Source organism: Molossus molossus, unplaced genomic scaffold, assembly GCF_014108415.1.
Source record: "Molossus molossus isolate mMolMol1 unplaced genomic scaffold, mMolMol1.p scaffold_m16_p_7, whole genome shotgun sequence".
Taxonomy (NCBI): Eukaryota; Metazoa; Chordata; class Mammalia; order Chiroptera; family Molossidae; genus Molossus; species Molossus molossus.
Genome location: NW_023425401.1, coordinates 57,631,458 through 57,658,653, shown reverse-complemented (window position 1 = coordinate 57,658,653; position 27,196 = coordinate 57,631,458). Strand labels below are relative to the sequence as shown.

General features: G+C 38.1%; 1 protein-coding gene across 5 annotated transcripts in view; it reads left to right on the top strand.

Moving 5' to 3' along the window:
* Positions 1-27,196, top strand: part of SRPK2 (SRSF protein kinase 2) — a 172,236-nt gene that overhangs the window by 35,603 nt on the left and 109,437 nt on the right. The window contains exon 2 of one of the 5 annotated variants that reach the window (XM_036247616.1): positions 18,354-18,513. The exons of the other annotated variants lie outside the window; for them this stretch is intronic. The gene's annotated coding sequence lies outside the window, so the exon portion shown is untranslated. The remainder of the gene's footprint in view (positions 1-18,353; positions 18,514-27,196) is intronic. 5 annotated transcript variants of the gene reach the window in all.

The window sequence follows — 27,196 nt, the reverse complement described above, 5'->3', positions numbered from 1 at the left end:
AATAAATGGAAAAATATCCTTGGGTGAGGATTTAAAAAAAAAAAAAGCTTAGTTTTAGTGAAAGACTAATTAATTGATCTGTGCCTCTCTTAAACACCCCCCCAACCCCTAAGTAGGGAAAGATACTTGAATAGGATTTAATTTTATGACTGGTCAGTTCATTCACAAATATTTTTGTGTTATTCACTTCCTTTTTGCAACCTCCCAACTTCAGAGACTTTGGATTACAACAATTTGAATAATCTTTTACATTCATTTTCTTTATTAGCATTTGCTCTAATGTTGTACTTCACACTCTTTAAAATTCATTAAAAAAAATAAATTCTGGCCCGGCCAGTGTGGCTCACTGGTTCAGCAGTTGACCCATGCATTAGGAGGTCACAGATTCGATTTCCAGTCAGGGCACAAGCCCAGGTTGTGGGCCAAATCCCCAGTCGGGGCACGCAGGAGGCGGCCAGTCAATGTTCTCGCTCATCAGTGATTCTATCTCTCTCTCTCTCCCTTCCTTTCTCTCTAAAATCAATAAAGAAAAATATATATATATATAACAAATATATATATATATAAAAAATATATATTTATCCTCACCCGAGGACATTTTTCCATTTTTTGTTCAGATAGAGTGGGAGGGAGAGCAAGAGAGAGAGAGAGAGACAGACATTGATGTGAAAGGGACACATCGAGTGGTTGCCACCCGCATGACGCAACCAGGGCCAGGGACAAACTGCAGCTGAGGTATGTGCCCTCAGTGGGAACCGAATCCGGGTTTCTCTGGATCGCAGGCCGACGCGCTAACCGCTGAGCCAAACTATCCAGAAAAAATAACTAGCAAGAAAAAAGATTTTTAAAAAATAATCGCCCTGGCCAGTTTGGCTCAGCGGTTAGCGCGTCGGCCTGCGGTCCTGAGAGACCTGGGTTCGGTTCCCGCTAAGGGCGCGTACCTCGGCTGCAGTTTGTCCCCGGCCCTGGTCGGTCGTGCGGGTGGCAGCCACTCGATGTGTTCCTTTCGCATCGATGTTTCTCTCTCTCCCTCCCACTCTACCTGAACAAAAAAATGGAAAAATGTCCTCGGGTGAGGATAATAAAATAATAATAATTAAATAAATAAATAAATAAGTAAATTTTGAGCATATTGGTGAGTGCCTTGTGCATGGAAGAGGATGCCGAGCATGTGGAATCCCTGGCGTCCTGGAGACCGACAAGAGGATGGTCATCAAATACGGACCTTGGAAGGCAGCCCCGGTCATCAGGGACCTCCTGGACTCTATGTAGAGTCTCAAGGGTACCAGGTAGCTTATGACTACTGCTCCAAAAAAACATTTCAGCCTAAGCAAGGGGCCTACAAATACCTACTTCAGTACATTCTTACTTCACTCTATACATTCCTGTTACCTGGTAGTGATTCTCAGGGGCTGGGGCTGCTGTTTGTTATGGGTCTGGTGGGGCTTATGAAATTAAAAGTTGCCTTCAGAAGTCGTCTTACTTTAATTTAAAAAATAAACATCAAACATTTTCCAAGGTGGGTTGCAGAGGTTACCCCCAAATATTTATCTCCCGCTTGAGGACTTTCCACTCATTGCAATCGACTCCACAGTACATGCCTAGTAGGTGCAGCTGCTCCCTCTTTATAGCCGTATGTACCTGCCAAGACCCTTCTTTTTAAGTCCAATAGCAAGGCTGAGATGAGTTGAAATGTTTCAAAAATGCTTTGGCTGAGATGCAGGATGTCAACGGGAATATAGCAGGATACTATGAATCTAAATACTAAATAGTCTGTCCTATAAAAACAATTTAGCCAGCTTCAGCCTGTGGGCCAAGCCTCTGGCTCAGGTGTGTGCCTTCATGATGAGGAAGATGCCAAGTTAGTACCTGTAGTAGATGGCACTCAGAACTTTCTCAAATGCTGTGAGTGTTGGCTGCTAAAGCCTCATAGCTGTCCTGCCTCTATTTTTTTTTATTTTTTTTAATCCTCACCTGAGGACATTTTTCCACTTTTTGTTCAGGTAGAGTGGGAGGGAGAGAGAGGAACAGAGAGAGTGAGAGAAACATCGATGCGAAAGAACACATCGAGTGGCTGCCACCCGCACAACCGACCAGGGCCGGGGACAAACTGCAGCCGAGGTACGCGCCCTTAGCGGGAACCGAACCCGGGTCTCTCAGGACCGCAGGCCGACGCTCTAACCGCTGAGCCAAACCGGCCAGGGCACAGCTGTCCTGCCTCTAAAAGAGTGGTTCTCCAAATGTGGTCCCTGGACCTGCAGCATCAACGACCTTTTAGAAATACAAATTCTCTGTCCTCCTCCACCTCAGCCTACTGAATCAGAAACTCTTCGGATTGGCCTGGCAGTCTGGCTTAACATGTCCTCCAGGTGATTCTGATGCACTGAAATTGAGACCTGCTCGAGAAAATAAGTGCCCTTTTGTTTGTGAGGTTCCCCATTACCTCAAGGAGGAACCAGCTCTGATGCAGTTCCTATTCCAGAGCTCCCTGTGGGATCAGACTGAAGTCAATCTCCATCTGACACCATATTCTTACTTAGTGTTTTTTTCTCTGCTCTATCTATCCTGCTTCCCTTACTCCCCTTCCTGAAACAAACAAAAAATTAAAACAAGTAAATAAATACATTTTATTTTTAAATGAATTCAAGAATGTTAGCTTCACAAGGTCCTGTAATATGTTTGTTAATATAAACAATGATTCTTTTTTCTTTTTTAAATCCTCACCCGAGGATATTTTGCCATTTATTTTCCGACAGAGTAGGAAGGAGGGAAGGGGGCGGGAGACAGAGAGACAGAGACAGAGACATCGATTGGTTGCCTCCCGAATGACCTCGACCAGGGCTGGGGACCAAACTGCAACCAAGGTATGTGGCCTTGACTGTAATTGAACCTGGGACTCTTTGGTCCAAGGGCTGACACTCAGTAACTGTTGAGCAAAACTGGCCAAGGCTAAACAATGATTCTTAATAATTGTTGTGTACTTTATTTTTATTTTTTAAATATGTTTTTTTGATTTTTTTTTTTTAGAGGAAGGGAGGGGGGAAAGAGATGGAAACATCCGTGAGAGGGAAACATTGATTGGCTGCTTCCTGCATGCCCCTTACTGGGGGTTGAGCTGAAACCCAGTCTTGTGCCCTGACTGGAAATGAAACCAGCAACTTCTTTGTCCAGCTGAGCCACACCAGCCGGGTGATATACTTTATTTGTTTATTTATTTATTTATTTATTTATCCTTACCAGAGGACATTTTTGCTTTTATCTTCAGATAGAGGAGGAGAGAAGGGGAGAAGAGGGGAGAGAGAAACATCGATGTGAGAGAGAGACATTGAGTGGTTGTCACCCATGTGACCCCAACCAGGGATAAACTGTGACCGAGGTCCGTGTCCTTAGCAGGAACCAAACCCAGGACTCTCTGGTCCGTGGGCCGATGCTCTAACCGCTGAGCAAAACTGGCCAGGGCTTTATTTTTTTAATCCTTGAGGATATGTTCATTGATTTTTTTAAACTTTTATATTATTCTTATTTATGTATTTATTTATTGAGGGAGGAAGGAGGGGAAAAGAGAGAGACAGAGGTAGACGTTGATCAGTTGCCTTCCATATGCGTCCCCACTGGGGATCGAATCCACACCTTTCAGTGTATGGGACTACCATCCCCATGTGAGCCACACCGGCCAGGGCTGTTGTATATTTTTTTAACTGAAAAATGTTTGAATTGTTTTACATGGATAAATTCCTCAGGATCGCAACTTAGGACCATTTTTATGGTTTTTGATACATATTTCCCAGTTATTTTATCAATTACTTTATTAGTTATTTTATCAATTACTTTATTAGTTATTTTATCAACAGCAGGAACATGCCCATTTCAGTACATGAAATGTGTATCTATGTGTATGGTTGTTTTTAAAACTGGAAAAATGTGGAAGGTGTAAAAGGGCATTTCATTGGTGTATATACCTCTTATAGGGGGAGAAATTCCCTCTGGGAAATTTGTATTTCTCCATTCATTGTACTTGAGTGTACCGGATTAATCCTTCTAAAACACAATATGGTTTGTCATTTCTCTGTTCCTCATTTACTGCTTACTCGATTTTCCATGAATTTCAGGGGATATTTTTTTTAAATGAAAATAAAGGAAAAATATTTTTTTACTTTGGCTTCTCTGAACTGCTTTGTATTAGTACAGGACATTACGTTTTCTGTATGACTATGTACAATAAAGTATACGGTAGTTACTTAATTCTTACCATCTCCTCTACCAAATGCACAATATACATGAGGGAATTGCATCACTATATTTTTAGTGCCTTGAATAATTTTTCCCCGTTGACAGAATAAATGGGCAACAATAACTGCATCAAAATCTTAATATTTTTCCTAAACAATATATTCTGTACTTAATAGTACTGTTTAGAGTTACTGGTTCAATTACTGGCAATAAAGTTTCTAGATACAATTTTTTCTTTAGCAAATAAAGGCAGTTTCTATGCTTTGTGGCATATGGTGTTTGTTTTGGCAGCACTTGAGGTAAGAATATAAAAATGAATTGAAAGGAAAGGTTGGTAAGGGGGTAGGGTAAGGAGAATTAATTGTAATATAAGGCTTGTTAAACGCTTCTGTTGAACGTTTCTTTCATTCTTTTCCTTGCTTTGATTCTGGCTCCTCCAGTTGCCAGGCTTAGATTAAATAGGCTTTAGTTTACTCTTTCGTGAAGTGGAGGATCATAATAATATCCACCACAGAGCTGTAAAGAGGATCGAATGAGTGAACATATATACGGTGCTCAGGACAACGCTCAGCACTCACTTAATCTTTATAATTTTGATTATACTTAATACTTTTTTTTTTTAAAGACTTTTTTTTTCTGTGCAGAAGCTTTTTAGTTTGATGCAGCCCCACTTGTCTGTTTTTTCTTTCATTGCCTGAGCTTTGGGTGTCAGATTCAATAAAATCATGAAATTGCCAAGACCAATGTTATGAAGCTTTTTTCATGTGTTTTCTAGTTTCATGTCTTACATTTAAACCTTTACTTATTTTTTCGTTGATTATTTTTGTGTAAGAGGTAATATAAGGATTCTGTTTTATTCCTTTGCAAGTGGATATCCAGATTCTCCAAGATTATTTGTTGAAGAAACTATCCTTTATCTTACAACAAAATAATTTTTTTGTTTTATTTTTATTTTATATTGGTGGTTTGGCCACAGGCGTTTATATTTTTTCTAGTACCTGCCTGGAATAGAAAGTAGAGAAATAAGTGAACATGGTTCTTTTTTTGTAGATGTCTATGAATTTAATAATAGATAAATAGGTTAATTTTTGAGTATTCTTCAGGGTGCAATAAAGTGAATCTGAATGGGAGGTGAAGAACAACTGTGATGTGTAATGGGTGCTGAGTAGTGAGAAAGATCTAGATTTTGAGGCACAGTTAATTTGGTTTTTGAAGTTGCAGGAATAGGAACAATTGCATTGCTGAAAGAGAAAATGTTTTAAACATTGGAAAAAGACCATAGGGTCTTTGGGGGTGTTGAGGATGAGTCTTAACTGTTTCAAATTAATAATCAAGTGTTTCTGAAAAACTTTTATATTTTATATATGAACTTGGAGCCCAAGGGAGAAAAAACAGGAAAGAAAAAAGGACTGTACATCTTCAATGTCCATTCAACCAGTAAAACTCATCAAACTCACATTGAAATTGTTAATTGTGTATCAGTGCTGTGATCTGTCAACTTGGTGTCTTTGTGCCTTGAAATTTCCCTGGATGAGGTTATGAAATAACAGGGATGCTTTTTTCTGGGCACTCTGAAGGGAGAACTACTGGGGTGTCATCTTCTAACGCGGGGACATGGATTTTGGGAGATATAAGCCCCTTATTCTCTGATAAAGCCTTGGGATAGTGCCCAGTCAAGCCTGGGCTCAGATCCTTCTTGATTTTCATCATGGCTCTCTGGCTCATTATGAGACTCACTTGATTTGGCTGGTAGCCCTGTCTCTTGCTTTATTAAGCCTAAAGAGAATAATTCAAGCTTAATAGGAAATTGATAAGCTATGCATTTAAACACACACAAATATGCACACAGACTCACACTCACACATACATACATACATCTATCTTTATTGAGCTGTAATTCACATTGCACATAGTCTACCCATTTAAAGAGTACAAGCTAGTGGTTTTTAGTATATTCATATGGTTGTGTAACTATCACTACAATTGAGTTTAGAACATTTTCATTGCCTCAAAAAGAAATACTGTATGCTTTAGCAGTCATTTTGTATTTTCCATCAGTTACCCAGCCATAGGCAACCACTAATCTGCTTTTTTTTTCTATGAATTTGCCTATTTTGGACATTCTGTGGAAATGGAAACATATAGTATGTTGTCTTTGGTTACTGGCTTCTTTGACTTACCATAGTGTTTTCATGGTGGCATCCATATTGTAGCATATATAAGTATTGCATTGCTTTCTATTGCTAAATACCACTTCATTGTATACATAAACTACATTTTGTTTATACATTCATTGGTTGATGGACATTTGGATTTCTACTTTTTGACAATTTTGAATAATACTGCTATGTACATTCATGTAGAATTTTTTAGTGCCTTTAGCAGGGACCGAACCCAGGACTCTCTGGTCCGCGGGTCGACACTCTAACTGCTAAGCCAAACTGGCCAGGGCTGTTTTTTATTTTTAAGATGGAGAGAAAGAGAAAGGGAAGGGGCGACGGAGAAAGAGAGAAAGTGAAACATCCATGTGAGAGAGAAACATCCATCAATTGCCTCCGATGTACACCCTGACTGGGGATCAAACTTGCAACCTTTTGGTGTACGAGAGGATGCTCCAACCAACTGAGCCACCCAGCCTGGGCTGGTCATCGTTTTTTAAAACATGAATTTTATTTATCCCTTGAATACATATGCAGTATATAGAGATATAGATGTATATAGATATACACACACACACTTTTTTTTTTAAATTCTCACCCGAGGACATTTTTTTTTTGTTTTTTTGTTCAGATAGAGTGGGAGGGAGAGAGAGGAAGAGAGAGAGAGAGAAACATCGAGTGGTTGCCACCTGCACAACAAACCAGGGCCGGGGACAAACTGCAGCCAATGGTACATGCCCTTAGCGGGAACTGAACCTGGGTCTCTCTGGACCGCAGACCGATGCTCTAACCGCTGAGCCAAACCAGCCAGGGCTTTTTTGTTGTTCTTAATTCTCACTTGAGTATCTTTTTTCATTGATTTTTAGAGCGTGTGGAAGAGGGGGAGAGAGAAACATCTGGGTAAGTGAGACACATCAGTTGGTTGCCTCCTGTATGACCCCAACTGGGGCCGGGATCAAACCTGCAACCCAGGTAAAGTGCCCTTGACTGGGAATCGAACCCACAGTCCTTGGGTCTGTGGGCTGATGCTCTAACTGCTGAGCCAAACCAGCCAGTGCGTAAGTTAAACTTTTATTAACATGATTAGGAAAGCTTCAGAAAGGAAAGGAAATCAGCTGATTTAACATTTATTTTAACAACTGGTTTGTATTTAAACTCATGTGTTTCTTGAGATTGGGGCTTTGTCTCATGAAAAGCTTAATTTTGACTTAGCAAATAAACATTTGAAATGTTTTCCGGCCAGGGAGGGTGTTGAGTTCACTTGACATAGTAGCTCATCATACTAAGATCATGAAATACAGTAGAGATAATGATTAGGTAAGATGTATTTTATTTCACTGAAAGTTTACAGTTTGATTTAGAATTCTAAGTGGTCCAAAATGAAAGATGGTAGCAAACTGAACTTGAGCCAACATTAACCAAATGATAAATGAGAGTTGTGGTCACTGGGTAGTTAGAGTATATTAAAAAATTTTTTTGAGTAGAAGATAGAGATTCTGACTCCCTAGTAATAACTCTAACCAAAGGTATTCATGGCCTTTATAGGGAAATGGCAAGATAGTACTGAGGACATAAAAGCACTCTTGAGTATTAAATGAACAGAGAGCATGGGATGAGTTAATATTGTACAGAAGTTATTCTGAAATGGTTTGTAAATTCAGTGTACATGTATAATTGATAATCTAAAATAAATACTTGCTAGGACAGTTGGTTATCCATGTGGAATAAACTAATACTAGAGCTCTACCTCACACTTTAAAGAAAAATTCCAGGTGAATTACCTAAATTATTAGCGTTTCAGAGTTGAAGATGTGCATAGTCTCTGCTCATTGTAGTTTTTACTTCTAGATATACACCTTCAAGCAGTGGGTTCCATATCTTATTCTTTTGTGATTCTATACGTACACAGATCAATTTGTGTATAACTGAAATATATTTAAAGAAGCAGTACTCTTACTACTTGAAACACACTTAGGTATTTTCTACTTTATTTCATTTTTAATAAAATGCTGTCTGCGATCCACTACATTGATTTCATGAGTTACTGCCTTTGAGAAACTCTTGTACATGTGTACAAGGACATATGTGTGAAAATTTTAACTTGTTTGTCATAATGTAAAATTTTATATCCCAGACATTCATTGAGAAAAAGGTTCAATATACTGATGAATACTCAGAGAATGTAATACTGTTTGACAGTTAAAATGAGAACTGGAGTTACCTCCCTCAACATGAATAAATCTCAGAAGACAAATTGAGTAAAAATAAAAATTGTAAAATGACAAATACAGTATGATACGATGTAATATTTATTTTGTTACAAGCTATCTGGTTAATGGATAAAAACTTGCATAGGAAGGATGAATCTTAATTTCAGGATAGCTGTTACCTGTAGAAAGAGGGGAAAGGAATTGGGGGACTTCACCGGGTCTGTAATTAATTAGTCCTTAATTTAAAAATATCCGAAGCTGATATGACAATGTTAAGATTGGCTAACATTGCAGGCGGATATACCTGTTTTGTATGTTTGGAACAATGGAATATAATGAACAAGAGGGAGAGAAAAAAGAAGAAAAAAGGATTGAGATGAGGCTAGAACACTAAGCAGGGCCTAGATTGTTAAAGCTGTCTTTATCATATTAAGAATACTTTGCTTTATATTGAGGGCAGAAGGGTTTAAGAAGGGAATGATAAGATCACATTGGTGTTTTTGAAGGATCACTTTCACTGTACTGTAGGGACATTGTTGTGTGAGCAGAGGCTGAGGGAATAATCATAATTCAGGTTGAGGGTGTCTGTGGCCTCTGCACAGCAGGGCAGTAAGTGTGGAAACGGGAGCATCCATAGATATCAAAGAGGCAGGTCAATTCATTGGTGGCTGATTAGATTTAGGGCCATGGGCTGAAGTTCAGGATGACTCTGAGGCTTTCCTGGTCACCCCTGAGGTGTATAAAAGGTGGTGCTGCTCTGGCCGGTTTGACTCAGTGGTTAGAGCATTGGCCCACAGACCAATGAGTCGCGGGTTTGATTCTAGTCAAGGGCACGAAACGCGGTTGTGGTTCGTCCCAGGCCCTGGTCAGGGTTGTGTGGGAGGCAACTAGTAGATGTGTCCCTCTCACATTGATGCTTCTCTCCCTCCCTCCCTCCATCCCTTCCTCCGTCCCTCCTACTTTATCTGAAGATAAATAGAAAAATATCCTTGGGTGAGGAATAAAAAAGTAAGTAAAAATAAATGAATAAAATTCTAGCCATATTTAGCTTGGTTTTCTAAAGCATTAAAACTAAAATTTTATAATTTTTTTTATTTACAGAGGAGTATTTTTTTTTTTTTTTTAAGCTCAGTTTTAATTAAAAAGGTGATTTTCCTTTTAAAGATGGAACAAAATGCCTTGGCCGGTTTGGCTCAGCAATTAGAATGTTGGCCTGTGGACCAGAGAGTCCCGGGTTCGGTTTTCACTAAGGGCACGTACCTCGGTTGCGGTTTGTCCCTAGCCCCAGTTGGGGTTGTGTAAGTGGCAGCCACTCGATGTGTCTCTCTCACATTGATGTTTCTCTCTCTCCCCCTCCCACTCTATCTGAAGATAAATGCAAAAATGTCCTCAGATGAGGATGAAAACAAACAAACAAACAAAATAAAGATGGAACAAAGAAAGGTGCTACAGTTTTCTAACAAAGTATAGTTGGTCCTCTGTATCAGTGAGTTCCACATCTGGGGATTCAATCAACCCTAGATCAAAAATACTTGAGAAAAAAGTTATATTGTTGCTGTCCGGCTGTTGTGTCTCAGAGGTTGAGTGTCTCCCCTTGCACCAAGAGGTCGCCAGTTCGATTCCTGGTCAGGACCCATGCCCAGGTTGTAGGCCTGATCCCCAGTGGGGGGCATGCAGGAGGCAGCCAATCAATATTCTCTCTCATTGATGTTTTGACTCTCACTTCCTCTCTCTCTAAAAATCAGTAAAGGGTAAAAAGTTATATTGTTGCTAAAAATGTTATGTTGTTGCTGATGCGACCAATGTAATTAGGTCTACAATGATTGTATCTGTACTGAACATATACATACCCTTTTTTCTTGTCATTCCCTAACTGCAAATACTATAACAACCATTTACATAGCATTTACATTATATTAGGTATTGTAAATAACCTAGAGATGACTTAAAGTATCTGAGAGGGTGTGCTTAGGTTATATGCAAACACTATGCCATTTTACGTAATGGACTTGAGTATGTGGGGATTTTGGTATCTGCGGAGGTCCTGGAACCCATCCCTGGCATATACCAGATAATGAGGGACCGGGTACCTGATTAAATAGTAATGGAAGAAGTACTTGAAGTGATAATAGAGAATTGGTTTTGCCTCATAATACAATTTATAAATGTTCACAGAACCTTTAGATGTACTATTAGGTTTTTGTTTTTTTCCAAAAAACTTCATGAGTTAGATTTCTCAGACATTACAATAATTTTTAAAGTAATACCACCATTTCCTAAGTCTATTAATTTTAACTTCTATTTCAGTTGTAACTGGTTTCAGAAAGCCAGCTTTGCATTTATTGTTTTATTACTTTGTTGTTCTCCTTTTCACCTGAAAGAAATTTGATAAAACCCAAAGTTGACAATTCCAGCTGGCACCATAAATATAAACCATTTTTCTGTAAGAATATGCTGGAGATGCATCTGCTAGTGGAATGGAAACCTAATTTACTTCTCTACATTTATCCTTTTTGTTGTTGTTGTTAATCCTCACCTGAGGATATTTTTCCATTGATTTCAGATACAGTGGAAGGGAGGGAGGGAGGAAAAGAGAGAGAAACATTGATGTAAGAGAGAGACATCAACTGGTTGCCTCTCGCATGATTCCCCCCGGGTGAAACTGGCCAGGGCTCTACATTAGTCTTTATATGTTGGAACTGTTGCTTACAAATCTTCAAAGAGGTACCATGTTAGTGTCATTAATTAAAACAGGTGTGGCTAGTGTGTGTTTCATCATTGGAGATTCTGTCGCCTTATTTGTAAAAAAGTATAGTGCCCAGCACAATGCGTGACACATAGTTGGTCTTTAATAAATATTTGTTAATAAATATTTAATAAATGAAATTACTTTACCAAAATATTGAATATTTGAGACCTTTACAGTTTTTAGTGCTTTTGAAGGCCAGTTACTACTTTGGGAAGATTTTTTTAAAATCACACTTAAAAGCATATTTTTAAATTAAAATTTAAAATTTTATTTTTATTGATTTTTAGAGAGAGAGGAAGGGAGAGAGAAACATTTGATTGACTGCCTCCTCCACACCCCCCTACTGGGCATCGAACCCCACAACTTGGGCATGTGCCCTGACTGGAAATTGAACCAGCAACCTTTCAGTGTACAGGATGATGCCCAATAAACTGAGCCACACCAGCCAGGGCTTAGAAGCATTTTTTTTTTTAATCCTCACCCAAGGATATTTTTTTGTTTATCTTCAGACAGAGGGAAAGAGAGAGAGAGAGAGGGAAAGGGGGGGGGAGAGAGAGAGAGAGAGAGAGAGAGAGAGAGAAACATTCACGCGAGAGAGACACATGACTGGCTGCCTCCTGCAGGACCCCGACCAGGGCCAGGACGAACTGCAACCGAGGTACACGCCCTTGAATGGAATCGAACCTGGGACTCATTGGTCTGAGGGCTGACGCTCTACCGCTGAGCCATACCGGCCAGGGCTAGAAGCATATTTTTATGTAAAATAAGTAAACAGTTTTTCTCTGTGTACAGGATTAAATGAAGTGGTTTGGAATGCTCCTTAACACAATTTATGTGATGGCGTGATCTTTATTTGTGTTGCTTTCACTGGTCAGGTACTTTTATAAAATGTGGATGGGATTTCCAGATAAAGCTTTTTGCTTTTTAAAATTCACATATGTATTATCCAGGATTATAAGGTAAATAATTTTACTGTGTTTGACATTTAATTTATTTTTTAAAATATTGGGTAGGAAAATATTTAGTGGATACTCCTTTAAAATAAGGAAGTAATTTCATATACAGGGATGGGCAAAGTAGGTTTACAGTTGTAATACAAATAATACAATAATTAATAATAATACAAGAATAAACTTTTGTATACTCACCACTGTAAACCTACTTTTGCCTACTCCTGTATTTAAATTAAAGAAAATAGTTAAATGAGCATTGCCTGTCTTCTTTTTATTAATTAATTAAATTTTTTATTGTAGATGTCCCTTCTTTTCCTGCTGTTGACACCCCCTCCCCTTCACTGCACTGTTGTCTGTGTCCATTGGTTATGCATATAAGTTTTTTGGTTTATCTCTTCCTCTGGGGTTTATTAGTCTTTTTCCTACTTCCACTGCTTCCATGTTTCTGGATCTATTTTGTTCATCAGCTTATTTTGATCATTATATTCCACAAATAAGTGAGACCATTTGATATTTGTCTTTCTCTGAATGTCTTATTTTGTGTAGCATAATACTCTCCAGGTCCCTTCATGTCATCTCAAAGGATAAGAAATCTTTCTTTCTTACAGCTGCATAGTATTCCATTGTGAATATATACCACAGGTTTTTTTATCCAGTCATCTACTGATGGACACATGGGCTATTTTAAATAGTGCTTCTGTGAACAGAGGGTTACATATATTCTTTCTGTTTGGTGTTTCAGGCTTCTTAGGATATATTCCTAGAAGTAGTCACTGGGTCAAATGGCAGTTCCATTTTTAATTTTTTGGGGAAACACCATATTGTTTTCCATAGTGGCTGCACCAGTCTGCATTCCCACCAGCAGTGTACTAGACTCCCCTTTTTTCCTCACTCTCACCAGCACTTATTGTTTGATGATGATTTGTTGATGGCAGCCATTCTGGCAGGTGTGAGGTGATAACTCATGGTTGTTTTAATTTTCATCTCTCAGATGATAAATGACGTTGAGCATTTTTTATATGTCTCTTGGCCATTTGTATGTCCTGTTTGGAAAGATATCTCTTTAGGTCCTCTGCCCATTTTTAATTGATACCCATTTTTTAGTGAATTGTTTGTGTTCCCTTTGTTGAATTGTATTAGTACTCTATATATTTTGGAAATTAACCCCTTATCTGATGTATCATTCATTGGCAAATATGTGCTCCCATATAGTGGACTCACTTATCTTTTTGATGCTGGTTTCTTTTGTTCTGTAGATGCTTTTTATAGTTTGAGGCAGTCCCATTTATTAACTTTTTTTTCTTTTTTATCTCTTGTTATTGGTGATGTATTGGTGAAAATTGTGCTATGTGAGATATTTGAGATTTTGTTTCCTACGTTTTCTTGTAGGATTTTTATGGTTTCACGGGTTACATTTAAGTCTTTTGTCCATTTTGAGTTTATTCTTGTGTATGGTGTAAGTTGGTGGTCTAGTTTTATTGTTTTTTTGCATATACGTGCCCACTTTTTACTACATCATTTATTGAAGAGACTGTCATTACTCCATTGTATGCTTTTGCCACCTTTGTCAAGTATTAATTAAGCATAATGTCTTGGGTCGATTTTTGGGTTCTTTGTTCTGTTCCATTGATCTATATGCCTGTTCTTGTGCCAATACCAGACAGTTTTGATTTCAGTGGCTTTGTAGTGTAACCTGATATCTGGATCTGTGATTCCCTCCAATTTTGTTCTTCTTTTTCAAAATTGCTGTGGCTATTTGAGGTATTTTTTGGTTCCATACAAACTTTTGAAGTATTTGTTCTACATCTCTGAAATATGCTGTTGGTATTTCAATAGGGATTGCATTAAATGTATAGATTGCTTTGAGTAGTATGGACATTTTAATGATGTTAATTCTTCCATTCCATAAACATGGTATATGCTTCCACTTTTTTATATCTTCCCCTGTTTCTTTTTTCAATGTCCTGTAGTTTTCTGAGAATAAGTCTTTTATCTCCTTGGTTATTCCTAGGTATCTTAATTTTGTTGTTGTTTCAATGGTAAATGGGATTTCTTTTTTTAGTTTATTTCTGTGTGTTCATTATTGGTGTATAAAAATGCCAGCAATTCCTCGACGTTGATTTTGTCCTGCTACTTTGTCGAATTAATTTACTGAATCTAGTAGTTTTTTGGTGGAGTCTTTAGGGTGTTCTGTGTACATTATCATGTGATCTATGAGTAATGACAATTTTACTTCTTCCTTTCCTGTTTGGATTCCTTTTGTTTTTTTTTTTTCTTTTTGTCTGATTGCTGTGGCTAAGACTTCCAGTACAATTTTGAATAAGAGTGGTGAATGTGGACATTTTTTTCTTGGTCCTCTTCTTAAAGGAAATACTTTTAGTTTTTGCCCATTGAGTATGATGTTGGCTGTAGGTTTGTCATATATGGCCTTTACTATATTGAGGTATGTTCCCTCTATTTTCCCTTTGCTGAGAGTTTTTATCAAAAATGGGTGCTGGATTTTGTCAAATGATTTTTGTACATCTATTGATATGATCATATCATTTTTATATTTCATTTTGTTTATGTAATGTATCACATTTATTGATTTGTGAATATTGTACCAGTCTTGCGTCCCTGGGATAAGTTCCACTTGGTCATGGTGAATACTTTTTAAAAATATTAATATTGCTGGATCTGATTTGCTAATATTAAATATCTGTTTAGAAAGAACTAAGTTTTCTAGAGTTCTTTTGTTCTTCATCTCAACTATCTAAAACATAGGCAAGATTAAGAATACAGGGTTTTGAAAATTTGTAGTGTGCAAAGCACGGAACCAGGAATTGGGTGGTGTGGTGGAGGTGGTAAAGCCTGTAGGTGGGAGAGGAAAATGTGTATGCAGTTAGGTAAATGCAAGAGGGACTGCAGGAAATGTTGTAGTCAAGATCTGTGAGAACAGAGATGAACAGGTGAACACTGAAGGAACAGACTTCAGTTCTGTGTTCTGCCTGGGTTATTGAAATGTGGACAGAGAGCCTATGCTCAGAACCTTTTCAGAGGAGGCTTTTTCATTTTTGATGATATTACGGAAAGATCTGGAACACTATGGCAAAGATTAGTTGTTGTGCTTTGTTTGTTTAGTTAAACTAAAGAGAGTCACAGATGTTTTTTGGAATTATTGCCTTTGAGCCTATTCTAGGCAGGTGGAGTTAAGGTGTGAAAACACCCTTTCTGGACTGAGTGGCCCTGGGCTGAGTCAGGTGTCCCGGGATGTCTGTGGTAGACCCACACACTTTATCCTACACTTGGGTTATTTTCCATAAAGGAAAATTGCATCAACAATGAAAATTTCATCTGTGCCATTTGTGTCTTTTAAAAAAATTAGTTTTAAAAAATTATTTGAATACATTTGAAAGCATTTAGATAGTGTCTGGCTCATAGCAAGAACTAGAGTTGAGCTGGCTTTTTTCACCAGTAAATTGATAAATATAGCTTCCCTGTTCTGCTATCGTCTCAACAAAATATTCCATGAGGTTAGGTGGTCACATCAATCTTGTTCATGATGAAACATACACAGAACTATATAATAGCTGGCCAGAAAGGATATAGTTGCACACAAGTGCATATCTTTTGGAAATATGTTTTAAAATTCAGTTAATATCAATTCAGTTCAGTATTTATACCAGAATGCTCTTTTTAAAAAATGTAACTAATAATGGAAGACTTACAAGGAATGTGTGCGATAACAGTGTTTATAGAGTTAGCAATACCCAGATAGATACTGAAGTAGGTAAGAAATTAGAAGCTTTTAAACTTACCAAAAATTCTGCTCTTAAGAAAACTATTTTCTGCCTAAGTTGTCTTTAGTTATTGTTTGATCAGCTCTTACTTTAGATTTAAAATTTTAAACCTAACTGATTATAGTGAATTTGTTTTTATGGCAAGGAATTAATAAAGTTTTTAACCATTATGAGGAAAGGATTCTTTCTTTGTTGTTGAGATGTTTCCAGTAGAGAGTGTTCAGGAGCCCATCTTAAGCAATTAAACTGCTAATAAAGTGTAACTTGTACAGATTTTTGTACAGCGAACTGGCAGTATGTTGGTTTTTCAATCTTCACCCGAGGATATGCTTATTGGCTTTTTTTTTTTTTTTTTTTTTTTTTTTTTTAAGAGAGAGAGAAACAACTGGGGATTGAACCTGAAACCTTTTAGTGTTCAGGACAATGCTCCAACCAACTGAGGCACCCAAACAAGGCTTATGTTTTTTTAAAATTGATTTTTAGAGGAAAGGGAGAGAGAGAGAGAGAAACATCGATGACAGAGAAACATCCACTGGCTGCTTCCCGCACGCCCCCACACTGGGGATTGAGCCCACATCCCGGGCACAAGCCCTGGAATGGGAATTGAACTGGTGACCTCTTTGTGTATGGGTCGATTCTCAACCTCTGAGCCACACCAGCTGGGCTATATGTGTATAATCTTTGACCTGATAATTTATTCCTCAGACTGTGTCTCAAGAAAATAATTTGTAAAATACAGGCAAAGATGTGTGATTAAAGATGTTTTTCACAGTATTATATACACTCTCCCAAGACTCAAAGTGAATGGGTAGGTAATTTTGGTAGGTCTATATGATGAAGTCATCTTTGTGTATTAAAATGAATACTTAGAGCCCTGGCTGGTGTTGCTCAGTGGTTAGAGCATTGGTCCTCAGACCAAAGAGTCATGGGTTTGATTGCTGGCCAAGAGCATGTACCTCTTTGCCCCATTTGGGGTCGTGTGGGAGGCAGCCAGTTGATGTGTTTCTCTCACATTGATGTTTCTCTCTCCCTCCCTCCCTTCCACTCTATCTAAAACAAATAAAATTTAATCAATGGAAAAATATCCTCAGGTCAGGATTAAAAAATAAGAAAAGAAAAGAAAATGATACTTAGAGAAAACGTGCTCATGAAAAGAATTATCCCAAATTATTTAAAATATACCTGGGTAAAATTGGGAGTAAATCCTTGGACATACAATGATTTATCTCTGGACACTAGGACTCTAAGTAATTAATTTTTTTCTTTTTTTAATGTACAACTTATTATTGCATGCCATTTACATGAGGTATTATACAGAATAGGAATAAGGTGTGTGAGTATTTTTTAAAATCCTCACCCGGGGATATTTTCCCATTTATCTTCAGATAGAGTGGGGCGGGAGGGGAGAGAAAGAGAAAGAAACACCGATGTGAGAGAGACACATCGGTTGCTTACCTGCTGCATGATCCCGACCAGGGCTGAGGACTGAACTATAACCGAAGTATGCGCCCTTGACCGAATTGAACCCTTGACTCTTTGGTCCAAGGGCCGATGCTCTAACTGCTGAGGCAAACCATCCAGGACGAATAGCGTGTATTTAACAGCATATATAGTATATGTACTGTATAATAATACATAATTCTGTGGTTTCTTAGACCTCTTTCCATGATTTGGAATGATAGATTTACTAATTTATTGGAAGTTTCCATGTACCTTATTTGGTCTTTTTTTTAAAAAGAACTTTATGTTTTATTTTTTATTTATAGTTTATAGTCAATATTTTGTATTACTTTCAAGTGTGTACAGCATAGTGGTTAGACAATCATATACTTTACAAAAGTCGTCCCCCTGGTATTTTCAGTACCTACCTGGCACTGTACATAGTTATCGCAATATTATTGACCATATTCCCTATGTTCTGCTTTACATCCCAGTGACTATTTTGTAACCACCCACAATTAATTTCTTTATGGTTCTGTCATTTACATATTTTAAGTAATGAACAAATATTATTTTTTGCAATATGAAGAAAAATAAATACTACTTTTCTCTCTTTTGGTATGTTGGCCCTGGTAAGCGGTTGAATGGGGAGGAGGTCATGCCATCAGAGATGGGTGATGAAGGATGGCGTTTAAGGCAGGGGAATGAATATGGGAGACAGCCATAGGAGGAGCAGCATCAGGATTCAGAGATGGAAACAAGGGAGTCATCTTAGCAAATAGGTGTGGTTGGGGCAAAAGTAGCGTTTGGCTTTTATTTTATTTTGGTTTCAGATTCCAGTAGAAAGATATAGGTTTTCTGCACATGAGTTCAGCAGGTGGAGATGCTCGATGAACCCAAGGAAGGGCATGCGGGCTGTTATAGCTGGAGAGAAGTAAAGTAACTTGTTCACTGCTACAGGGCTCAGACTGATGGAACTAGAATTTAAATCAGGTCTGTGTACTTTCAAGACCATACTTTTAATGACCAACTCTGTACTTTCCCAATTTTACTCAAAGGATAAACTAATGTTTGTAAAGACGAGTACAAAGACAATTGTGTAATATATGTTTTACAGGTTTTTGTCAAAAGATGAGTGGGATTAGTAAACCACTTTATTAAATCATTTCACTCACATTAAATTCATTTTCTGACTACCAAATAAATACTGCTATTATTTTTTTAAATTAATGATTTATTATTCATTTGATCAGCTTCTACCTCTATTTCCCCCCGATTTCAAAAGATTATTATTTGGCACATGTTGTATTACTGTTTCTCCTCCTCCAGTGTTCCTTTAAAATGCTTTCAGCAATTCAAGATATCTTTTGAAACAAATTAGACTTATCCAGGAATGCAAAATCAGGGCTGGGAATCTGGATGTCTTGATGAACAAAATGGTTAAGGTGAATCGTAGTGAAAACAATGTATTAAGATTATACTAGAAAGGTATTCTAGTCTTGGCTTTTTGGTGGTGTGTTTTATATACTAACAAACTATTGAGAATTTTTATTTTAGTTGGGTATTGCAAGTTAGACTGTGAAAACTATATATGGATCCAAGAAAGTAGGAGAAACAAAATCACATAAAGCAGTCAGTATATAAAACATAAATTATGTTGCCACATTTAAACTCAACCTATTTTGGGAGTAGGGCTGTGTTTAGTTTTTGTTTGTTTGTTTTTGTCTGCTGACTTTAAAACATTAATCATTTAAATGAAACCTTATTATAATTTTTAGGATTTAAGTAATATATTATTTGAGTTTCTAAAATTCTTCCTAATAAGTAGTAATGAATAGACTATTTAGTTTGTATGCCTCTAGATCAAGTATACACTTGTCAGGAGTTTTTGCCTGTTCTTGCCACCAGCTTGTGACTGAGTCGTTAGTCGGATTCTTGACTCATAACTCCTCAAATGTAGAAGTAGTATCACTAAGTACACAGGTACTAAGGCATAGAGCTCTTTTCCTCTGTGAGCTACCCACCCAGCACTGTGGAATGTCTGAAAGGAACTGGGGTACAGGAGCTAGTTGACCTTCATCATGATATATTCTTCACAGATTACTAGTTTGTGTGTGTGTGTGATTTTAAGAAGATATTTTATTTTTTTATTTTTATTCATTTGAGAGAGAAAAATGGAGAGAGAGAGAAGAAGGGAGGGAGGAAACATCGATGACAGATGGATCGTCTACCTCCTGCACGCCCTGCACTGGGGATCGAGCCTGCAACCCTGGCATGTGCCCTGACTGGGAATTGAACTGGTAATCTCTTGGTGCATGGGTCAATGCTCAACCAACTGAGCCACACCTCCCCAGCCTTTGGCTGTGCTGCTGAGGCTCTAGTGTTCCAGGGTAGACAGCTTCTGGTTAGTGTCTGTTTCTACCACCACTTTTTTTTTTATTCTCACCCGAGGACTTTTTTTCATTTTTTTGTTCAGATAGAGTGGGAGAGAGAGAGAAACATCGACGTGAAAGGGACACATCGAGTGGCTGCCACGCGCAAGACCAGCCAGGGCTGGGGACAAACTGCAACCGAGATACACGCCCTTAGCAGGCACTGAACCCGGGTCTCTCTGGACCTCAGGCTGACGCTTTAACTGCTGAGCCACACTTTTCATTATAGCTGCTTATGTTCTTCCTTCTTGCTATCTCCTTCATTCACTTTGTTTTCTAAACATTGTTGAATTTCTTGTTCCTTGATTTTAACTTTCCTGTTGTCTTTGAAGTAGGTAGTTGAAACAGACCGTTGATTAGTGTAATAACTTTTTCAGAAACATACATTTATTAAAGTGGAGATCTTAATACTGAAATCTTTTGGAGCATTAAAAGTTTTAATTTGTATCTGCTTTTCTTTGCCTATGTCAAAGGAAAGTGTGCTTATTTGAATCATAAGCACACTTTAGCATATTTCTGGATGTCTTCTTTTAGAGTTGGTAATGACTCCTAAAAGCCTTGAATCTTAACCATGGGTGTGTATTAGTCTCCTAGTGACATGTGCCCAAGCCACATTCCAGACCTACAGAGTCAGAATTTCATGGTTATAGGCTTTTGTTTTTTTTGAAAAAGCTTCCATATGATTGTGCTATATAGTCCCTTTTATGAACTATTGTGTCATAGCTTCTAAAACAAGTTAAATTTTGCACAGCATTTTGTATCCTACCAGAAATAAACTCTAAATTTTTCAATAAAAGTGTCAAAAATCTAGTCACAAACTTTTTTTTCCTGGCATTTCTGCCAGTATTTTCCTGTGGTTATGTTGTATATCATCAAAACTGGACAAGCCCTTTCCTGCTGTCGTGCTTATGCTCATTCATGCAGTTCTTTTTGCTCCAAAAATCCTTTCCCTTGCTAGAATGTTTTCTTACTCCTAGTTCAGCCTCAGTTGTCCCTTTCTCTAAGCAAGCATTTCTTGGAACTCAGCTAGCCACAGAGAACATTTCTGTCTTTTTGTGTACTTTTTTTCTGCACCTTATAACAGTGCCAGAAACTGTATACCTAGAATATGTGTTGAGTTAATTAAAGAATTTTTCGAGCCACTCTCTGCCTTGTTTTATATTATTGTTTGTGTATCTCTGATCTAATCTGTTAGACTCCTGGTTCCATGAATGAAGACCCATATTTTACGCATTTTAACAATAAAATAGTGTTTGGTAAATATTTCTTGAATAAATGAGGTATCTTTTCCCTACTTGGGTAATCAAGAAGAATTTGGAACTGTAGGGTAGAATCATAAAATTCATGACACAAAGGAAGGAGAGAATGTCAGTTTCTATTGGTGGGATACTCAGGCTCGTGGATTACTTTGGTCCCTTGCCCTGCTGGAGAGATGGATTTGGTGTTTCAGGGCAGTCTTCAGTTGGCAGATAAACTTGCACTGACGGTGTTGTGTCATCTGTGAATGAAAGAGAAATTTGCAGTATTTAGTTTCATGGGGGCTAGTCTCAGCACCACCACACGTTTTGAATTTCTATTCCACTTTAGGTAAGGCCCTTTTTATGTTCAACTCTAAAGCTTTTGTTTTTTCACCTGTTCAGTACTGCCCTTGCAAGGTAGTGAGTGGTTTAAAATTAGGCCACAAAGATCAAGACTGAGTTTTCCATGTGTTATTGTCAATGACTTGAGGGGTTTGCAGGATTTGATAATTAAAAGTATTGGACCTTAACCAATTGGAGTATGATGGTAGAAGCTCACAGGGGAGGACTCACTGGGGCTATGATGTTTTTTTTTGAGTCAGCTTTATTAAGTTATAATTTACATAAAGCAAAAATTCACCAATTTAAAATATACAATTCAATGAGTTGTAACTATACATACATGGTGTAACCACAACCACAGTCACGAGGTAGCCTTTTATCAGCACCCAAAATTTCCTTGTAGTTAGTACCTTTCCCCCACTCCTTAGCACCTGGCAACCATTGGTCTTTCCATCACTGTAGTTTTGCCTTGCTATATTAAATACATTTTTATTGATTTTAGAGAGAGGAAGTAGGGGAGAAATAGAGAGAGAGAAAGAGAAAGAAACATCTATGTATGAGAGAGACACATTGGTTGCCTCCTGCATGGACCCCAACTGGGGCCAGGGCTTGAACATGCAACCCAGGTATGTGCCCTTGACTGGGAATCAAACCTGTGACCTTTCGGTGCCTGGATTGATGCTCTAACCATTTAGCAACACTGGCCAGGGCTCACATGGTCTTGATTGCTATAACTTTGTAGTAAGTTTTGAAGTCAGGGAGTGTGAGTTTTCCAATTTCCTTTTGTTTCAAGATTGTGTTGTCTATTTTGGGCCATATAACATTCCCATATGAATTTTAGGAATGGCTTGTTTTCTGTAAAGAAGCCAACAGGTATTTTGATAGGGATTGAATTGACTCTGTAGGTTATTTTGGGGTATATTTTCATTTTAACAGTATTTAATCTCCAATACACGAATATGGAATGTCTTTCTATTTATTTAGGTCTTTTTAAACTTCTTTTAATAATGTTTTTTAGTTTCCATAGCATTAATTTTAAGTATTTTATTTTTATGCTATTATAAAGGAAATTTCTTAATTTTAATTGCTTTATTTTTAACAGAGTCGTGTTATATACCTGTGCCATAATCTATCATAATGTTATCAAAAGGCCCCTACTGAAGGACTTTTAGGTCCCAGTATATTGCTTTTTACAGACATTGTCTCTGTAAGTATATCACTAAGATGAATTCCAGTAAGGTGTGTTGAGAATAATCTACCAAATTTAAAATGGATATACCCTCCCTATTTGCCATTTTACAGCTTATTTTAAAACTTTCAGTAGTGGGTTATATAGAAAAATGTTTAAAATTCTTTAGTTAATCTTACTTATTAAAAATAATGATATACTGGAATATGTTTCTGCTGCTAAAATATAGCCCTGAGCAGTGCTGTCCAATGGAACTTTCTGTGATTATAAAAATGTTCTGTACATACCACAGCCACCAGCTGTCTGTGGCTATTGAGCACTTGAAAGGAGGCTAGAGTGACTAAAGAACTGAATTTTTAAGTTTTATGTAGTTTTAATTAATTTGGGTAGTGGCCATTGTATTGTGTAATTATAGTTGCTTTTAGATTTAAAACTTGTGGAAGTTTGCAGAAGAAGCCTTGTCCAGAGTGGTGCATTTTGCATTACTTCCTGAGGAGCATGAGGCAATCATTAGTGGTCATAGTAAGTTTCATCAACATAAAGGTCTCAGTAAATAGTTCTTTCTTTGTAGCAGCATAACCTCCACCCACGTCTTGGGATGGCCTACAAACAGAGCTGTTAGATAGAAACACTTATAGGTCCTTAGTTTGCTAATTCTTTAAGTTTTATAGCCAAAGCATTTTTAAAAAAATTATTGATTGATTTCAGAGAGAGAGAGAGAAGAAGGGAGAGAGGGAGAAAGAAATATCAGTTTGTTGTTCCACTTATTTAGGTATTCATAGGTTGATTTTTGTGTGTGCCCTGACCAGGGATTGAACCCGAAACTTTGGTGAATTAGAACGATGCTCTAACCAACTGAACTACCTGGCCAGGGTTCTAGTTCTTATTATATGTATATTTCATTTAATGTAAAAGGTTGGTTTACATGATGTTTTTATACATGTATTTCTCTAAAACCTGTATTTGAAATTTATGAATCGATAAGTCATTGTCTGTACATCTTAAGCCAGCAAGTCTAGATTTTTTTTTTTTCTTTATTGGTTTTTTAGAGAGAGGAAGGGAGAGGGAGAGACAGAAACATCAGTGAGAAACAACATCGATTGGCCGCCTCCTGCATTCCCCCCACTAGGGATCTGGCTCACAACCTGGACATGTGTCCTGACCGGGAACTGAACCGGTGACCTCTTGGTGAACGCTCAATCACTGAGCCACACTGGCCAGAGAAGTCTAGATTTAAAAAAAAAAAATTTTATTGATTTTTAGAGAGAGAGGAAGGGAGAGGAAGAGAGAGAGATAGAAACATCAATGAGAGGAATACCAACATCCCAACATTGATAAGCTGCCTCCTTCACTGGGCATCAAGCCCACCACCCAGACATGTGCCCTGACTGGGAATCAAACCAGGGATCTCTTGGTGCATGGGTTAGTGCTCAACCTACTGAGCCACACCGGTCAGGCAAGCAGTCTAGATTTTGTTGGTGGCCTGAATAACCTTGTACTTTGGCTCTGAATGAGACTGTGCCATTGGCATTTTCATTCATCATTTCTCCTTGGCACTCAAACATGCTTCGAAAGGCATTAGCTAACAGCTGTGCTTGCATATCACCTCTGCTTGTATTTGCAGCCCAAACCTTTATGTTTTAGCTATAGATTCTATATATCAAGCAATCCAGTGTATTTCTGCACTGCTGGGTGTCCCAGATGCTCCTCAAACTTAGATCAGCTTGAAACAGAAATAAGTTTTCTCTGAAACAAGATTTCTCTGAAAATCTTTTTCCTCCTCCTGCTTTGTTCTCTGTCCTAATTTATGATGACAATTTCTCACTACCAGAAATCTCGGAAATGAACTACCAGGTTCTGAGTTCAGGATTTTATCTTCTCCCACTAGTTTCCTTGCTTTTGACTTACTTCCTTTCTACTTGTTCTGCACAACAATTCCATATGTTCTTTGCAAAAAGCAAATCTTTAGTCCTACGATTGCATTTCAGTGGCTTCCACTTGCCTTAAGGATAGGGTCCAAACTCCTTGGAACTGTGGATCATTCCTTTGTGAGCTGACTGCTGCTGAATATCTTACCTGTCTCTAGCCACACCAGGCAATTTGAGGCCTTTCTGCTTCTGGTCACCTTGTTTCTAGGGCTTTGTGTTTATGTGCATTTCTCTCCTTACATCTCTTAGTGCTGTGCTCCTTTGTGCCCAGGTCCACTTCTTGGTATGTAATAGACAGTATTCTGAGTATTGTGGAATCAGTGGGTGTCATTTTACATGCCTTTGAACTCTTTGGTTTAAACTTTATTTTTTAATCCTCACCTGAGGCTATTTTAACATTGATTTTTAGATAGAGTAGAAGGGAGGGAGGGAGAAAAAGAGAGAGAAAGAGAAACATTGATGTGAGAGAGACACACATCAATTGGCTGCCTCCTACACGACCCAGACCAGGGCCGGGGATGGAACCTTCAATCCAGGTATGTGCCCTTGATTGGAATTGAACCTGTGCAACCTTTCGGTCTGAGGACCGATGCTCTAGTTGCAGAACCAAATTGGCCAGGGATGGTTTAAGCTTTTCTGTCAGTCTTTCTTTCTCCACTTGAGTAGTAGTAACATTTTCTGCCAGGTCTCATAAATATTTTATAAAATATTAACAGTACAGTAGTATAAGATGTAGCCATGTCATATGTTTGTTGTTAGGAGATTAAGCAGTCAGCTCCTTTGTTGTCTAACATGTAAAATAGTTGGGAAGCAGGTCTGGCTTACTTAACATCTTCACTAACTTTTAGTTTACTGTGTTCCATATTCTAAAAAAACAATGCAGTTTTAGAAAATAGGAAAGTCTAAAATGTGTCATTCTGTTGGCATTTGGAGAATAAGCTTTAAAAAAAAAAAAAAAAGTTATATCTGCTTATGCCCAAAAGAGAATTGGTTCTAATTCCTGGTTACCCATCTTCTTAAATCCTCAGGCCAATTAAATTATTAAAACAAAACAAGCCCTGGTCAGTCTGGCTCAGCCATTGAGCGTCGGCCTGCAGACCAGAGAGTCCCGGGTTTGGTTCCTGCTAAGGGCACGTGCCACCAAAAAAACAAACAAAAACAAAATAAAACAAAACACCGATATCTCACTGTTGAGGCCAAAATCTGATAATTTAACATAAACTACTGTATTGCTTATTGAAAATTTGATATTTGTATTTATTTTCTGTTGCTGCTTAACAAATACCACACATTTAGCAGCTTAAAACAGTACCCATTTATTAACTCACAGTTGTGTAGGTCTGAAATTAGGACTGTGTAGTGTAGTGTGACTAGGTATTCACTGGATTGAAATCAAGCTGATGGCCAAGGCTGCAGTTCTCATTGAGGGTTCAAAGCCCTCTTCCAAGATCACCTGTTATTGGCAGAACTAATTTCTTGCATTAAGGTCCTTGCTGTCCTGCCCTGGTCTGATAGCTCAGTTGGTTAGAACATGGTTCTGGTATGCCAAGGTTGTGGGTTCTATCCCCGGTCAGGGCACACAAAAGAAGCAACCAATGAATGCATAAATAAGTGGAACAACAAATTGATGTCTGTATCTCTCTCTCTCTCTCTCCCTCCCCCTACCCCCTCTCCTCTAAAATCAATCAATAAATTTTTAAAAATTTTAAATCCTTGCTATACTTAGCTGTTGTCTGGGGCCCTCTCCCACTCCTAGAGACCCCCTAGAGACACATTGTTTGCTTTCATCCAGTCCAGCTGGAGCACACCTCTGACTTCTGTAACCAGTGGAAAAAACCCTCTACTTTTTTGTTTGTTTGTTAATCCTCTCCCCAGGATATTTTTTCCATTGATTTTTAGAGAGAGTGGAAGGGAAGGTGGGAAGAGGATGGAGGGGGGGAGAGAGAGAAAGAAACAATGTAAGAGATACATTGTTTGGTTGCCTCCTCCAAGTGTCCCAACTGGATCAGGGATGGAACCTGCAACCCAGGTTTGTGCCCTTGACCAGGAATAGAACCCACGGTCCTTAGGTTTGTGGGCTGACATTCTCACTATTGAGCCACACTGGCCAGGGCAAAACCCTCTACTTTTAAAAGGCTCATGTGGTTAGGTCAGGCCCATCTAGTATAGCTGCCCTTTTTCCATATAACATAATAATAGTTATGAGAGTGATAGGGCATTTATTTACAGGGTCTACCCAAACTCAGAAGAACAGGGACTTAATTATGCAGGGTAAGGATCAGTGGGGCTCATTTTAGAATTCTGCCTACCATAGCAGACCTTTCACATTTAGGTTTCATTTACACAAAGTTTGGAAATTCTCTTTTCATTAGAGAGGAATGCATGAAATCATGGCTTTTTCCTCCCTAGCTACATGGCTGTACCCCATGTTACAGCAGTCCTTTTCAGATCAGCTATTTTGAGAGAAAGTATATATTGATTGATTCTATCCTTAAGTAGAAATGCCAGATTGTGTATTTCTCAGGCTAACAGTTACCACCAAGAAAG